We start from the raw sequence: 16,731 nt of genomic DNA, 5'->3' as shown, positions 1-16,731 counted from the left end.
TTGTATCAGTGCAAGAGGTTTCTATAAAGTCCTGACAGGATGCAGATAGCACATCCAAATGAGGCAATTGAGGAGAGCTTTATAAAGGACCATTTACAAAGGTATAGGCAGTGTTCCAGGGACCAGCAAGCACAAGGCTAGCAAGAGCAGGGAATCATCACTCTCCCCTGGGTCTAAAAGAACTTGCAGAGGGAGGAATGGGTACCCGCACCTGAAGGTAGTAACTGTGGTTAGGGAAGGGGACAAAACCAATTCACCGTGACTCAGAAGGAAAGGAGCTGTGGGAATAAACTCCCCAACCTCATTATCTTCCCTTTCTCCAATTTCCTACTGACAACTCCCATTAGATGATCCCATTTGGACACCACAGGGCAAGGAAGCCCATAGACGCAGCCCAAATAAGTCAACCTCTAGAGCACAAAGGAAGATCAAGAGGGTGGAGAATAAATCTGGAGGGACAAATGTAAAATACCCAGTGCAGTACTATTATCATCTGTTCCTGACAGGTAAGGAAACTGGTATGTGTAACAGTTAAAGAACATGTCCAAGGATATACAGCTAGAAGGCCAGAGCTGGGCTTGGAATCCAGGTTCTGGTGACCCTTATCCGCCATCTCTAGGCTGCAAGTGTTTTCCCAACCCCAATCACTAGAAATGATCAAAAAACCTGGGAAGGATGGCCTGGCCAGTGTTTCTCAGTGGTTGCATTGACCTTTTAACCAAGAGGTCGCTGGTTCAATTCCTAGTCAGGGTACATGCCTGGGTTGCAGGCTCGATCCCCAGTGGGGGTTGTGCAGGAGGCAGCTGATCAATGATTCTCTCTCATCATTGATGTTTCTCTCTCTCTCTCTCTCTCTCTGTCTGTCTCTCTGCCCCCCCCCCTGAAATCAATAGAAATATATATTTTTTAAAAAAACAAAAAACCTGGGAATGATGACCAGGATTCCCCAGGTTCCAAAATTGGGGAAAACAACTGTGCCCTAGCACACAATGATAATCCATAACCAAGATGAGATCAAGTGCTCCTGTACCCCCACATGCACCCATACCCAGATTTTTAAATCATGTTCCCAGGGCCTCAATCCACAGAACAAAATGCTGCCCAGTTATGGGTATCAGCTCTTTGGCTAGGTCACTGAACATGGCTCAAACACATTTCACCAAGCAGAAGCTTTTCAGTGGAATATATTTTAGACTCTTCCATGTGGGTACTAATTTTCTATTACCCATAGTCCTACTACACCACTGAACTGCCAGGGAAGCAAAGTTCATGCAATTCCTGCTTGTCCTTCAGCCTTGGAGAGTACCACCTGGGGAGATGCTTCAATATGTACAGTAAAAACCTTTCCAACCATTAAAGGAAAACAATAAAAGTGCCTCTCCTCACTCTGGTTTGCAGTGATTTTCAGAATTGGTATGCAATAGAAAGGGCTGTGGGGTCCCTGAGTCCCTGTAGACCTGGTTATGAGGGGAGTCCTTCATTTGACCTCTCACATATCACTGACTGGGCCTGCAGGGTCCCAGAGCTACCCTAAGAAGACCCTGATCTCAGAGACAGATGCCACCGACAGGTGAGTTCCACCCCTTCAGACCCCAGCATCCCCACAGAAGAAGCAGGAGAGGTGGTCCTCTTGGGAGTGGCTGAGCTGATAGCTGAATGTTGAGGCTGATGTGGAAGGAGAAGCCTATCTGCTACCCAAGTATTTGTTATCTAACAGCTCCTACAGAGCACTGCACTGTGGCAAGCACATCAATACAAAGGCAGCAGCAGCCTTTCAGAAAGTAGACACCAGGCCTGCCATTAGCCAAGCTCTAGGGGGCTCCGAGCCCACCTATTTCATCCTTGATTTCCAGCTTTATTGTTCTGTGATGGGAGGGTGGCACCACCTCATCTGCCTGTTCTGCCATGCACTGTGATGGTCTCTGCCCCCAGCAGGTCGTAGAACCAAGCCAGATTTATGATTGCGCTTCCCCTGTTTCCCTAGTCTGTGGATCTTCTGTCCCAAATAAATCAACATTACTATTTCTCCTTTTTCTCCTCAGTCTCAGCAGGCTGCCACTCAGGCCATTTCTTTCAGATAATGAGCCAGGCATGCTCTCGAGCTGTGCCTGTGTGGGGCACAGGACAGGATGGAGACAAGACTACACGGTCCAAACCAGAGGGTTTCTGAGCCACTGTGCAGATTTCCCTCTAGCAAGGCCATCATAGCCATTTCTCGTCTGCATGATGGATGAGGAGGACCTTGGGAAAGGGCAGGGAAGCGAAGGTGGAAAGAGCAGGTGCAAAGGCTCCATCCTAAGTGGGCTCTCTGGTCAGCCGATGAAACATACTCCATCTTTATGTCAGCAGGGCTTCCAATATCATTTCCACTCCAGACATCAAAGAAAGGGCTCCAGAAACCACTAAACTGAATAGTTTCCAATGCAGAGACTTAAAAAACACACACACCTCCTACATAGAATCCCAATACATAAAAGAAGTGTAACATTGCACTGGCTGATGCTAAGAAGGACCCTCTCCACTTTCTCTCCCCATCAACTCCACAGACTACCCAAATGTCTCTGTAGAAATCAGAGTTCCACCAGATATAGTTTGGAAACCATATCAGCCCTTTCACAGGAAGAAAATCCACTGATCACTTATTCAACATAGGATGGGTGATTTGAGCATTTTCTTGTGTCTTTTGTCAGCAATCGGGGTTAGACTTTGTCTCTGATTTACTGTAGTAGCCCAGGAGACATGACAACTAAATGTAATGTGGGATCCTGGGACAGAAAAAGGACATTGGCTAAAAACCAAGGTAATCTGAATTAAGTATGGGCTTTCGTTAATAAGAATGGATAGCCCTGGCCGGTTTTTCTCAGGGGTTAGAGTGTAGGCCCTAGGACCCAAGGGTTGCGAGTTTGATTCTGAGTCAAGGGCATACCTCGGCTGCATGTTTTCCAGCCCCATAAAGGGCGCGTGCAGGAAGCAACCAATCAATGTGTCTCACGTCGATGTTTCTCTCTCTCCCCTTCCTTCCTTCCACTCTCTCTAGAAATCAATGGAAAAAATATCCTCGGATGAGGGTTAAAAAATAGTAATAAGAAGAATGTATCAATATTGGTTTATTAATTGTGAAAAATGTAAAATATTATTAATAGGGGAAACTGGGTGCAGGGTATATGGGAACTCTCTGTATCATCTTCACAATTTTTCTGTAAATCTAAAATTGTTCTAAAAATTAAAAAAAAAAATTTTAATGCAGTCCTATTCAATCAGAAACTCTGGCCCATTATACCCTGTAATCATAGTCAGCACACTCAGGTACATCCAAGAAGCCCTAAAGCACTGGTTCTCACCCTGGGCTGCTCATCAGAATCATTTAGAAAACTAAAAAACAAACAAACAACACACACAATCCCTGGACCCCACCCCCAGAAACTGTGATTAAATGGGCATGAAGACAGGTCAGACATGAATCCTTTTGAAAGGTCCCCTGGTGATTCTTTTATGCAGCCCCAGTTGAGATTCACTGCTTTAGGACAAGTTGGATTCCTTCCTTCATTCTTTTTTACTTCTACATCCAATATTACCTCCTTTTTGCTTAAAACATTTAATCATATCACTGCCCACTTGGAAAAAAAGAACTGCCATGGGCCTGCAGAATTCAGGAACCACTCCTGAGCAGACATATCACTGCCCTTGGCCACCAGTGCCCAGCCATCTGCCAACTGTAACTTTGTCTACCCCTTCTACCCCCCAGCTCTGCAGGCCCCCAGCCCAGCAAGTTCCACTTCCTTCACAGCACTGCATGTAAACCTCTGCTTTCTGGGCCCAACGTTACTGCTTCTCATGCCTGGCAAACTTCCTCGTCCTTTAAAACCTAGATCAAATGTCACCCCCTCTCTGAAGCCTTCCCAAATATCACCCTAGAACTTAATCGCTCTCCCCTTCTGTCTCCCTACCATGCTTTTCTGAAACCTATCTTATCACCCACATCATTGGATTGCAATTTTTTGTCTGGGTGTCTCTGCCCCATCACTGGAAAGTAATCTGGCACTGACTGTCACTCACACACCTGTCCTCTCTGCACAGTGTTGAGCTCAGTGAGTGAGTAAATGCATTAATTAACAAACTTGTTCTGGAGACCTTATCCTTGTGTTTGGGGAAATAAAATCCACCAGCTAAGAGATCCCTCTCTGTATCAGATGGCCCATCTATTTTTGTTCGTTTGCTCTGCAAGCAACATTCAGAACATTTCCTTCATCTATTTGTTAAGAACTACATTCGCCAACTTAATGAACAGGCTCTCATGTACATAAGCCAGTCAGGATGTCAATGATGCTGCTGGGAATATGGAAAGCAAGCAGACATCCGGACTCATGAACCAGCCTTGCAAGAAAGAGAGCAGATGGAGGCACTGCCAGGATAACAGTGCACTGAACACCCAAGAGCATTTTCACTGTCCTGGCCCTCAGCTCATCCTCATGACCACCCTGTAAAACACACATGGCAGCTATTTTAAACTTTCTTTTTTTATGGGAGTGACTTAAGGTTCAAAAAAGTTGCAATTAGAGCCAGTAATAGGGGCAAAGCCAAAGTAGCCACTACAATGGAGAAATTGAAGCAACTTCATTTACATTTATAAAATCTTCATGAGAACCATACACTCAGTTCCATATATCCTTGTGCTGCATTTTTAAAAAGTAGCAAGTCAATACCCCAAGCTCTTCAGTGGAGGAGCAAGGACTGGAATACAATCTTATCAGAGGCAGAAACTAGGTGGTAAGATCTGGGGGGTATAAACCATTTGAGAATCAGATGAGTTATAGACTCTCTTGTCAAGAAATAATACAGTGCTCAAGATTTTACATAGAAGTCAGAGGCTACAAAGGTTCCTGAAGCATGCAGGAGCTATCCAGTGGTCCTTGGGTCCTAGATCCTAGGGTCCTTCCAAATCATGACAGTCCCTAATTTATGTTCTTTTTAAACAAAAGTGCTTAGTACAGGCTGCAACATAGTAGCTGCTCAATAAATGAAAGCCATTAATTATAATGGTGTGAAATAAATGTAAAACCAAACTCTTTCAATTGCAGGGGAGAGAAACTCGGGCGAAACTGTCTTAAATAAAACAGGGATCACTGGGAGTCAGTCTCAAGCTTTAGTCACAACTAGATCCACGTGCTCAGATGAATTCATCAAGAATCTGGATCTCCTTGATTCCTTTTTTTGGAACTTGGTTTGATTCTTCATCTGGCTTTCTCCTTATTGAGGTGACATGGCCACCAGCTGTTCCAAATTCACATCCTATTCTTTCAGTAACTACAGCAGTGGAAGCAAGCATCTTTTCCAATAGTTTCAGCAACAGTTCAGGCTGGACACTTCAAATCCCTTGCCAATCTTTGAACAAATCCCTAAGCCTGAGTGACAACATATACTAGTGGGCCTGACTTCAGTGTCAAGCCCACAGTGAGATCTAGAAGTTGTGAGACTAACTACCCTGACCACAGGCATTGAGAGTGGGGAAGGAGTGGTTCCCCAGTAAAATTCAGCAGGCTATTACCAGAGGAAATGGGAACGTGATCCTGAATAGACAAACTCACTATATTCACTACAATAAAAATAAACAGCAATTATAACTAGTGGGCTATTGCTCTTTGGAATGGATCCAGCAGGTTGATGTTTATTCAGCACTAGTCTTGAAGACTTTTTACATGGGACATGGTGGTCCAAGGCAAAATGGAATGGAGTAGTTCATAGGCATGGGAAGATCATTGACTCCTTCATCCTAATTAACAGCCCTGCTTGCTTATTTTTACTCAGAAAGCAGCTCCAGTAATAGAAACCCTCCCATCTTTGGCAGTCCTATCTCTGCCAGTCGACAGCCACTGTTAAAGGAGAAAAGAAAAATCTCCTATCACCTTGACGGGCCTCCTGCTGAGGTGTATTTTTGTTCCTTTACCTAACCTGAAGGCTATCTTTATTTTCTTCCCTATTGAGTGGTTTGATGACTGTCTGCTTTAATCATTATAAACATTTAGAAATTTGCTGAGGGAAAACTACAATCCTTACAGAATAGGGATACCTGAAGTGCTTTTTCTATTAATGACCTCAGTCCTGAAAAGGAATCTGTGTACCAATGATAGATTGTCACTCGCAGGCCTTGGGAACAGAAACTCGCCTCTCTGGCCCCTTGCTCTCCATCAGCAGCTGGCCCCAAGATATCATTGGTCTGGATTAGATGAAGTAAAGTGCTTTCAAGTCCATTTCTTCTCTCTAGCACACTCTCGCCACGGCATAGCTCAGGTAACCTCCTGGCATAACTCGAACAGCCACCCCAGGAGTCCAAGAAGAAATTATCTACCTGCAGCCTTTAAATTGTGGTTGTCTAATTTTGTGTGAGAAGAATTCTTTGTTTAAAATAGAGACTTCTGGAGGAGAGAAAGAATGATTAGTGTGATGAGAATAAAACGGTAGGAAAATTAAGAACAAATAAGAGAGTCCAGTGATGATCTTAATACTTAAATCCACTTGTCCTCTGCTCAAAAGCCTTCTCTGGCTCCCTGTTGTCTTCACCTTTCTGAGTGTGCCTTCTAGGTTCTATATGATCTGGCCTCTACTTACATTTCCAGTCTCAATTCTCTGCTTTATCCTTTCATTTTGCTCCAACAAGTCTTTTTTTCCTCTTCTTTCTCTTTTTTTAAATATTTTTTTATTTTTCAATTATAGTTGACATATCATATTATATTAGTTTCAAGTGTACAACATAGTGATTAGACATTTATATAATTTATGAAGTGCTCCCTAGGTTCACTGCAGCAATACTTACAATAGCCAAGATATGGAAGCACCTAAGTGTCCATCGGTAGACAAATAGATAAAGAAAATGTGGTACATACATACAATTGTGTACTATCCAGCCATTAAAAAAAATAAAATCTTGTCATTTGTGACAACATGGATGGACCTACAGGGTATCCAACATGTCTAAAAGAATGGATCTTGCTCTCATGCCAGAAAGCTTACACGCTTTCTCTTTCTAGTGTGTTTCTCTACTGTTACTACATCAGTTTCCTTTCACTTTGCTAATAAATTACCAAAAACTTGGTGGCTTAAAACAACACAAATGTATTTTCTTACACTGATTCAGCTAGAGTCCAGAAGCCCAACTTGGTTTCACTGAGCTGAAACCAAGGTGTCGATAGGGCCATGCCCCCTCCAGAGGTTCTAAGGGAGAATCCATTTTCTTGCCTTTTCCAGCTTTTAGCTACATTCCTTTCATTCCTGGACTCCTGCTCCCTTATTAGCTTCAAAACAACATAGCAAGCAGTTTTGCTTCGTTGCTCACATAGCCTTCTTCTTCTACCTCAAATCTCCCTGTGCCTCCTTTCTATAAGGACACTGGTGGTTGCATTTAGGGTCCACCTGAATAATCTCCCCTTCTCAAATTCCTAGCTTAATCACATCTGTGAGCTCCCTTTGCCATATAAGTAATATCCTCAGCTTCCAGGAGATTAGGAACTGGATATCTTACTGGGGGCTCATTATCAGCCTACCACACTTCCTACACTTCTAGGAGTCACCTTGGATATGAGTTGCTCCAGGAAGCCTTCACTGTTCCACTTTCCTTCTCAGTTCAAAGTTATATGCCCTCACCATCCCCTCTTCCCTGCACATTGAGCACACTACAGTATGGGGCACTGTCACTGGCCTGTTCCCTGACTAAACTCATCTCCGTGAAGGCAGGGAGCAGATCTAATGCATGGAAAGGTATGACATTTACGGAAGGCCATGTAAAATAAAAAGTGTGTGTTGGGGGTGGGGGCGGTGAGGGGGAATGAAGCTACAGAATTATAGGTACAACATGGGCACTGTTTAAAGAGCACCTGTATCTGAAAGCTGCAAACCTCTCTGTGGTTACCTCTAAAGACAGGAGTAGGGTTGGTAAGGCAAGCATGAAGGGAGACTTCTACTCCACTCCTGTGTTGTCTGTGCTTTTGTCATGAGAATGTGTTCATGAATTACTTGAGAAATTGAACAGTGGCATATATGAGATTCTGTAGCATTTTCCAGCTTTCTATTTGGACAAACAGTTGTTTTATGTGGGTGTGCAGTGCCCAATAGACCCCAAGCTAGTCTTAATCCATGATCATTCAAAGTCTTCTGCCAAAAGCCAGAAATGATACATCAAGATTCCAAGTCCTACCAGTCACTTTCTTCTAAAAGGACATGCTGATAAAACCCAAATCTCTAGCTAGTGAAGAAGCCCGGAGCCCAACTACTAGGATTGAAGGAGACCACACAGAGATAGGATGACAGGCTCATTCATCCCTGCCAGAGCAGGGAAGCAAATCCATGGCCATCACAGGCCATGGTAGATGTTACCAAAAACCAGAAGCCAGCAGATGTCACCAAGGTTGAGTCAGGCCAATTGCTCTTATTAAAATATTACTGTAGAAACACTGATTCAACTCAGCCAACATTTGCCTTTAGCACACAGTTCAAAAAAGCAAGAGGAAGACCAGAGAAATCCACTTGTGGGCACAAGAAACATCTATGAGCAGTCATCAGAAAAGAAAGCTAGGGTAATAAAGATATCACTAACAAGAAATTTCTGATGAACAAGGGCAAGAGATAGGCATGAAGAAAACATATGCCATACATACAACAAAAGAATATTATTTAAACACATGCATTAAAATTTTCTCTCAAATGAAAAAGACAACCCAATAGAAAAATGAGCATAAAATATGTAAAGTAATTCACAGAAAAGGGAATTTAAATGACTTATAAGCACATAAACAAATGCTCAAATTTACTATATCATCAGGAAAATGCATATGTTGCTCCCATATTCTATTTGTAGGAGAGCAAATTGTTAGTTTGCTAAAATTTGGGTATATCTAAGAACTTCAAAATGCATATCCTTCCACCTTGCTGAGTATCAACCCTCGGGGAAAACTCACATACCTTTGAAAAGAAGTAGGAAATGGATTTTCATTGCAACATTATCTGTTACCATGAAAATCTAGAAATAACCTAAAGGTATAATAATAGATGAATTGCTAAGTAGATTAGAAAATATCCATCCCAGGAAATACTATGGAACAGCTTAAATGAATTAGATATATCTTTATATACTGACATAAAAGACCTCTAATATATTCATAAAATTTATAAATGATATTGAGGAATTATATTTACAAATTATTTCTAGATACTTATATTTAAGTATAATCCAAAATGCTATGACAAGATTGGTTCTCTCCAAGCTGTTTCCCCCAACATAATTGATGCAAATGTGATTTTAAAAGAGCACATAGGAAAAGAAATGAGAAGTATAGGCTGATCATATAAGCTTAAAATCAATATGTAGCTATCACATAACTAAAAAATGTTAAAGTCACATTAACAAAATAGGTCATTGAAATTTTTAAAGGATTTTGACTGGTGACTTTGGAGAATATCCCAATTTACAAATCTCTCTTCCTTACATATCACACCACATTTGGGAAGTTCATTTATTCTATTTTTCTATCAATTACTGAGAGAACAGTAATAAAATATCCCAGTATGGTTCTGGTTTTTTTCATGTATCACTTTAGTTATGTCATTGTTTGATTCATATATAAGGAAGCTCTTTTAATAGGCGCATACATGTATAAGTCTGTTGACTCTTCCTGACAAACTGACAATTTAATTCATATGAAATATCCTTGTTTATCTCTGATAATACTCTGTCTTGACATCTACTTTGTCTAATATTTATATAGCCACATCTGCTTTCTTCTTAAAAAAAATATATTTTATTGATTTTTTACAGAGAGGAAGGGAGAGGGATAGAGAGTTAGAAACATCGATGAGAAAGAAACATTGATCAGCTGCCTTCTGCACACCCTCTACTGGGGATGTGCCCACAACCAAGGTACATGTCCTTGACCAGAATCGAACCTGTGACCCTTCAGTAAGCAGGCAAATACTCTATCCACTGAGCCAAACCAGTTAGGGTATACATCTGCTCCCTTAAGCTTCCTATTAACCTGGTAAATCTCCTTCCCATCCTTTTGACTTCAATCTGTGTCTTTATATTTGCACACTGCTCCTCTCATGAATGGTGCATAGTGAAATCTTACTATTTTTTTCAAATCTGACAACTCTGCCTTATAAATGAAGTGTTTTGTTCATTTGTATTCAATGTAATTACTGATAAAGTTATATTTAAATCCACTATCTATTTCCATCTAGTCCATCTGCTAGAACCTTTGTTCCTTATTTCTTCCATTAATTTGGGTAATTTGGGTATTTTTTACTATTGCAATTTCTCTCCTTTGACTTTTGAGCTATGTCACTTTTTGTTTTATTTTTATAATTTCTCCAAATTAGCACTGTCTAAAAGAAACATAATGTGATATTACAAAATATCTCAATTTTCTAATTGTCACATTAACAAAATTAAACAGGTGAAATAAGTTTAATATTATATTTTTTTACCCCAACATATCCAAAATATTATCACTTCAACATGTAATGATTATAAAAAGCATTAATGAGATATTTTACATCCTAAAATTACTTCACAACAATGTCTTTGATGTGAATTTTATACCTACAGTATACCATTATCACAACAGTTAAAGCCAAGGTAGTTCTACAAGAACAATAAAATGGTATTTCATAGAAGAATATGTATACCACTTCAATTTTTCATTTAAATTTTAATTACAATTACTAAATTATAATTACTAAAATTTGAATTACAATTACTAACTTGTAATTACTAAAATTACAATTTCATTTCCTTGGCTTCACTAGCCACATTTGAAGTGTTTAGCAGCCACATGTGGTCAGTGGCTACTAAATTCTACTCTAAAATTTATAATATGTAAATTTAACTTATTATAGTCTAGCCTAAAATAATACTATGGTACTTCACTAACAGTGGAGTACTCCTAGAAGCAGAGGTTGGAGTCAGAGACAGATTTGAAGATTTTACGCTGCTGGCTTTGAAGATGGGGGGAAGGAAGGGGTCATGATCCAAGGAATGCTGGCAGCCCCAGAACCTGGTAAAGGCAAGGGCACAGATTCTTCCCTAGAGCCTCCAGAAGCAATGCAGCCCCACAGACACCTTGATTTTTGCTCACTGAACTGGTTTTGAACATCTGACCCCAGAACTATAAGATAATAAATTTATGTTGTTTTAAGCCAAAAAAATAAATAAAAACAATGAAGTACTCCTACAATAACACAATTCCATTTACTCCTTCCCATCTCTGCTAAATTCACATATCTTTTCCTTCCATCTATATTATAGACCTCACAACACATGGCTATAATTTTTGCTTTAAAAAGCCAATAGTCTTTTCAAGCTTCATTATATATTTAGCTTCAATAACTTTCCTTACCATTTGTCATAGTGCAGACCTACTGGTAACAAATTTGTCCACCTTTCCTTCACTTTTGCTTTTATTTTTAAGTATATTTATTTGGGATATGGAATTCCATATTGAGAGTTTTTATTTCAGCCCTTTAAAAAATGCCATTCCATTGTCTTCTGGTCCTCACTATTTCTGATAATAAGTCAGTTTTACTTCTTATATTTTCCCAAGTATCTAATGTATGTTTCCTTTGTCTGATTTTAATATTTTAAATTTCATCTTTGTCAGTTTGACAGTAATGTCTTAGAAGGGTTTTTGTTGTTGTTGTTCATTTGTTTGTTTTATCCTACATGAGGTTCTCTGAACTTTTCTTGTAGCAATGGGTTGCTATGTTTGATCCAATTTTGAAAAATTCAGCCAATATTTTTTCACATATTCATCTGTCTCTCTTTTCTGACTAACACTCTTTTTTAAAATGTACATTTCACCATCTGATACTGCCTCACAGGTCATTGCAGCTTAATTAAACTTGTTAAAAAATTTTTTATGGCCAATTCTTTCATTGCTCAGTTCTCATGAAGTCTACCAATATTGCATTTTTCAATTCTAGAATTTCCATCTGTTGTTTTTTTTAGGTCCCCAAATCCGCCTGCACCCTCTCCAATCTGGGACCCCTTGAGGGATGTCCGACTGCCTGTTTAGGCCCGATCCCAGTGGATGTCCGACTGCCTGTTTAGGCCCGATCCCAGTGGGATCGGGCCTAAACGGGCAGTCGGACATCCCTCTCACAATCCAGGACTGCTGGCTCCCAACTGCTTGCCTGCCTGCCTGCCTGATTGCCCCTAACTGCTTCTGCCTGCCAGCCTGATCACCCCCTAACCTCTCCCCTGCCTGCCTGATTGATGTCTATCTGCTCCCCTGCAGGCCTGGTCGCCCCCAACTGCCCTCTTCTGCCGGCCTGGTCACCCCTAACTGCCCTCCCCTGCAGGCTTGATCACACCCAAATGCCCTCCCTTGCAGGCCTGGTCCCTCCCAACTGCCCTCCCCTGCTGGCTTGATCGCCCACAACTGCCCTCCCTTACAGGCCTGGTCTCTCCCAACTGCCCTCCCCTGCTGGCCATCTTGTGGTGGCCATCTTGTGTCCACATGGGGGCAGGATCTTTGACCACATGGGGGCAGCCATCTTGTGTGTTGGAGTGATGGTCAATCTGCATATTACTCTTTTATTAGATAGGATAGAGGCCTGGTGCACGGATGGGGGCCAGCTGGTTTGCCCTGAAGGGTGTCCCGGATCAGGGTGGGGGTTCCCTTGGGGTGTGAGGCGGCCTGGGTGAGGGGCCTGTGGAGGTTTGCAGGCTGGCCACAGCCCCTGGCGACCCAAGCGGAGGCCCTGGTATCTGGGGTTTATTTATCTTCTACAATTGAAACTTTGTAGCCTGGAGCAGAGCCAAGCCTTCTACTTGCTCCGTGGCGGCAGCCATTTCTGTTGGAATTTATGTATCTTCTATAATTGAAACTTTGTAGCCTTAAGTGGAGGTCTGGGCCAGCCAAGGTGTGCGGAAAGCTTGGCTTCCTCCATCGCTGGGGAAACCCAAGCCTCCCTCCTGCTCTCTCCGTGGCTGCAGCCATCTTGGTTGAGTTAATTTGCATACTCGCTCCTGATTGGCTGATGGGCGTGGCTGGTGGGCATGGCTGGTGGGTGTAGCAGAGTGATGGTTAATTTGCATATTACTCTTTTATTAGAAAGGATTCTTACCTGAAAATTATAGTATCTGAGTTGCCCCTGGGCAATTTACTCACATTTTCCTGTTTTCGGCAAGTCTTCTAAGTTTTTATTGGGGGGGTTAATATTTATTGTTAAGAGTATTACAGATGTCCCCTGTTCTCCCCCACATTGCCCCCTCCACCCAGTTCCTGCCCTGCCCCAGGCCTTCACCACCCTATTTTCTGTGTTACATAGGTAATGCATATATGCATATAAGATCTTTGGTTAATCTCTTCCTGGTTCCCCTCCCACCTTCGCTCTGAGATTCGTCAGTCAGTTCTATGTTTCCATACCTCTGATTCTATTTTATTCATCAGTTTATTTTGTTCATTAGATTTCTTGTTCATTTATTTTTATTTTTAGTTTCAATTGTTGATGTGTATTTATTGCCATTTTAATTGATCATATTTCTTATCCTCCTCCTTCCTCTCCTTTTTCTTTTCTTTTTTTTTTTTAAATATATTTTATTGATTTTTTACAGAGAGGAAGGAAGAGGGATAGATAGTCAGAAACATCGATGAGAGAGAAACATCAATCAGCTGCCTCTTGCACACCTCCTACTGGGGATGTGCCTGCAACCAAGTCACATGCCCTTGACCGGAATCGAACCTGGGACCTTTCAGTCCGCAGGCTGACGCTCTATCCACTGAGCCAAACCGGTTTTGGCTCTCCTTTTTCTTAATTTTCTTCCTCTTCTTCCTCTTCTGAAAGAATAACCTTCAAGGTTTCATGTAGAAATGGTTTGGTGGTGATGAATTCCTTTAGCTATTTCTTGTCTGTGAAGCTCTTTATCTGACCTTTAATTCTAAATGATAGCTTTGCTAGGTAGAATAATCTTGGTTGTAGGTCCTTGCTATTCAACAGTTTAAATATTTCTTGCCACTTCCTCCTGGCCTGCAAAATTTCTGTTGAGAAATCAGTTGACAGTCATTAAGGTCACTCCCTTGTAGGTAACTAACAACTTTTCTCTTGCTGTTTTTAATATTCTATCTTTGTATTTAACCCTGGCATTTTAATTATGATGTGTCTTGATGTGGGCTTCTTTGGGTTCCTCTTGTTTGGGACTCCCTGTGCTTCTTGGACTTGTAAGTCTATTTCTTTCACCAGGTAAGGGAACTTTTCTTTTATTATTTCTTCAAATAGGTTTTCAGTATCTTACTCTCTGTCTTCTCCTTCTGGCACCCCCCATAATGTGAATGTTGGTACGCTTGAAGTTGTTACAGAGGTGCCTTACATTATCTTCATATTTTTGGATTTTTTTTTCTTTTTGCTCTTCTGATTGGGTGCTTTTTTGCTTCCTCATATTCCAAATCATTGAATTGATTCTCAGAATCATCTACCCTACTGTTGAATCCCTATAAATTATTCTTTATTTCAGTAAGTGTATACTTAATTTCTGACTGGTCCTTTCTCATATCTTTGAAATTCTCACTAAGATCCTTGACATTCTAAGTCCCTTGAAATTCTCATGAAGATCCTTGAGCAATCTTATAACCATTGTTTTGAACTCTGTATCCAGTGGTTTGCTTGCTTCTATTGCTTTCATTTGTGAAATGTTTCTTTGTCTCACATTTTGCCTGCTTCCCTGTGTTTGTTTCTATGTATTAGGGAGAGCTGCTGTGTCTTCTGGAATTGATAGAGTGGCCTCGTGTAGCAGGTGTCTTGTAGGGCCCAGTAGCTCAGCCTCCCCAGTCACCTGAGCTTGGATCTCTAGGTCAACCCCTTTGTGGGCTGTGTGCACAGTCTTATTGTAGTTGAGCCTTGATTGCTGTTGGTCTCACTGGGAGGAATTGACCTCCAGGCCAATTGGCTGTGAGGACCAGCTAAGACTACAGTGGAACAGCAGCTGTGCAGGAGACACCCCTATGGTACAGGAGTTGCTACAGTGGGACTTTGGTGCTCACTGAACATGCCCCTTGAGTGTGTCACTTATGGACGTGTAGAGTTATAATCTGGTATGGTCTGAGGCTGTCCACTGGGTGCACTGGCTCTGGGGCCTCCCAGGAGTTATAAAGTCAGCCATTGCCTGGGACCACCTGGAAGGAGCTACAGAGAGATCTGCAGATGGCTTCTACTTGTATTGGGCTTGGAAGTGCCCAGGTAAGGCCTAGCTGTGAAGCAAGGCAGGCTGGTGCTAGTGCCAGCTCTTGGGCCTCTTATTGGTATATATGGGTCATGCTGATATTAGTTGCTGCTTGTTTAAGATATTTTAGGAAAATCTGAAGCCTGAACCAGGTCAGGCCATTCATATGGAAAAGCTTCTGCAAACAGCTTGGGTAAGGCTGCAAATTAAATGGGGCAGGTTCTCAGGGAATCAACAGGATGGAGTGAACAGTGTAAGTCAAGCTGATGGAAACTCAAATATGGCTGCTAGTCAGCTCTGAGATAGGGGAGGTCCCAGAATAGGAACAATGACACCCCCATGAGCACCCCCATCTGGGAGAAAACTGCTCCAGAGTTCCTGCCCCAATGTCAGACAATCCAGTTCCTCCCCAAATGTCCTAGGTTCCTTTCAAGTCACCACCCAGTGTTGGAGCCTAGAGGGTGTGAGACCCTGTAAGTTCATGCACTGGACCTTTAAGAGGAATTGCCTGTATCTCTGCAGCCTCCATGTCACTCAGCCACAATCCCCACTGGTTTTTAAGGCCAAAAATTATAGGGACTTCTCTTCACAGCACAGGAACCCTGTGCTAAGAAGTCTGGTATGGGGCTGGGATCCCTTGCTCCTCATAGGAGGATCCACAGCCATGATATCTTTCCCAACTAAAAAAATGCCACATGTGGGTGTCAGACCAGCCCATTCCGCACCTCCACGCCTCCTACCGGTCTCAATATGCTTTCTTCTTTACTGCTCTAATTGAAGGACTTACATTCAGCCAGTTTCCAAGTGGTTCTGAATGATGGTTGTTCTGTGGTTTAGTTGTAATTTTGATGTGGCTGTGGGAGGCAGTGAGTACTGGCATTTACCTGTGCCACCATCTTGGTTCTGCCCTAAATTTTTATTACATGTTAAACACTGTGTCTAGAAATGGCTCCTCCAGGACTCTGAAGTTAAGTCCTTTTAGATTTCTTCGTGTACACAGCTCTTTAATGGCTTTGAAGAAAAGTATGATTTTGTTGTTGTTTTCCTAATGACCTATGGTTGTGCTGATAGGGGTGAGGATTTTTTACTACTTTCTATATCCTAGCTGGAGGTGTAACACCTCATTTAGGTTTTGTTACATGATAAACATTTCTAAAAACTTGTGGACTGAAACAATAATCATATGTTTACTCACATATCTGTGGGTTGGCAATTTGATCTGAATTCAACTGGATGGCTTTTCTAGTCTCAGTTGGGGTTTCACACATTTGTAGCCAACAACTGGTCAACTTGGGCAGATTCACTTGTTGGCTGTCAATCAGCTGATACAGTATGGGCAACAGAGTCACCACTTTGTCATCCTCCAGCAGGCAAGCTCAACTTTGTTCCCATGGCAGCTAGGCAGCAAAACCAGAACATGAAGGTTTGTTGAGGCCTATGCTCCAAACTGGCACACTGTCACATCTTCCAAGTTCTAATGGCCAAACAAGTCACAAGTCCAGCTCAGATTCAAGAGACGGGAATAT

This window comes from Plecotus auritus (genome assembly GCF_963455305.1).
Source record: "Plecotus auritus genome assembly, chromosome: 10".
In the NCBI taxonomy this organism is placed as follows: Eukaryota; Metazoa; Chordata; class Mammalia; order Chiroptera; family Vespertilionidae; genus Plecotus; species Plecotus auritus.
Note: the sequence above shows the minus strand (reverse complement) of the source record.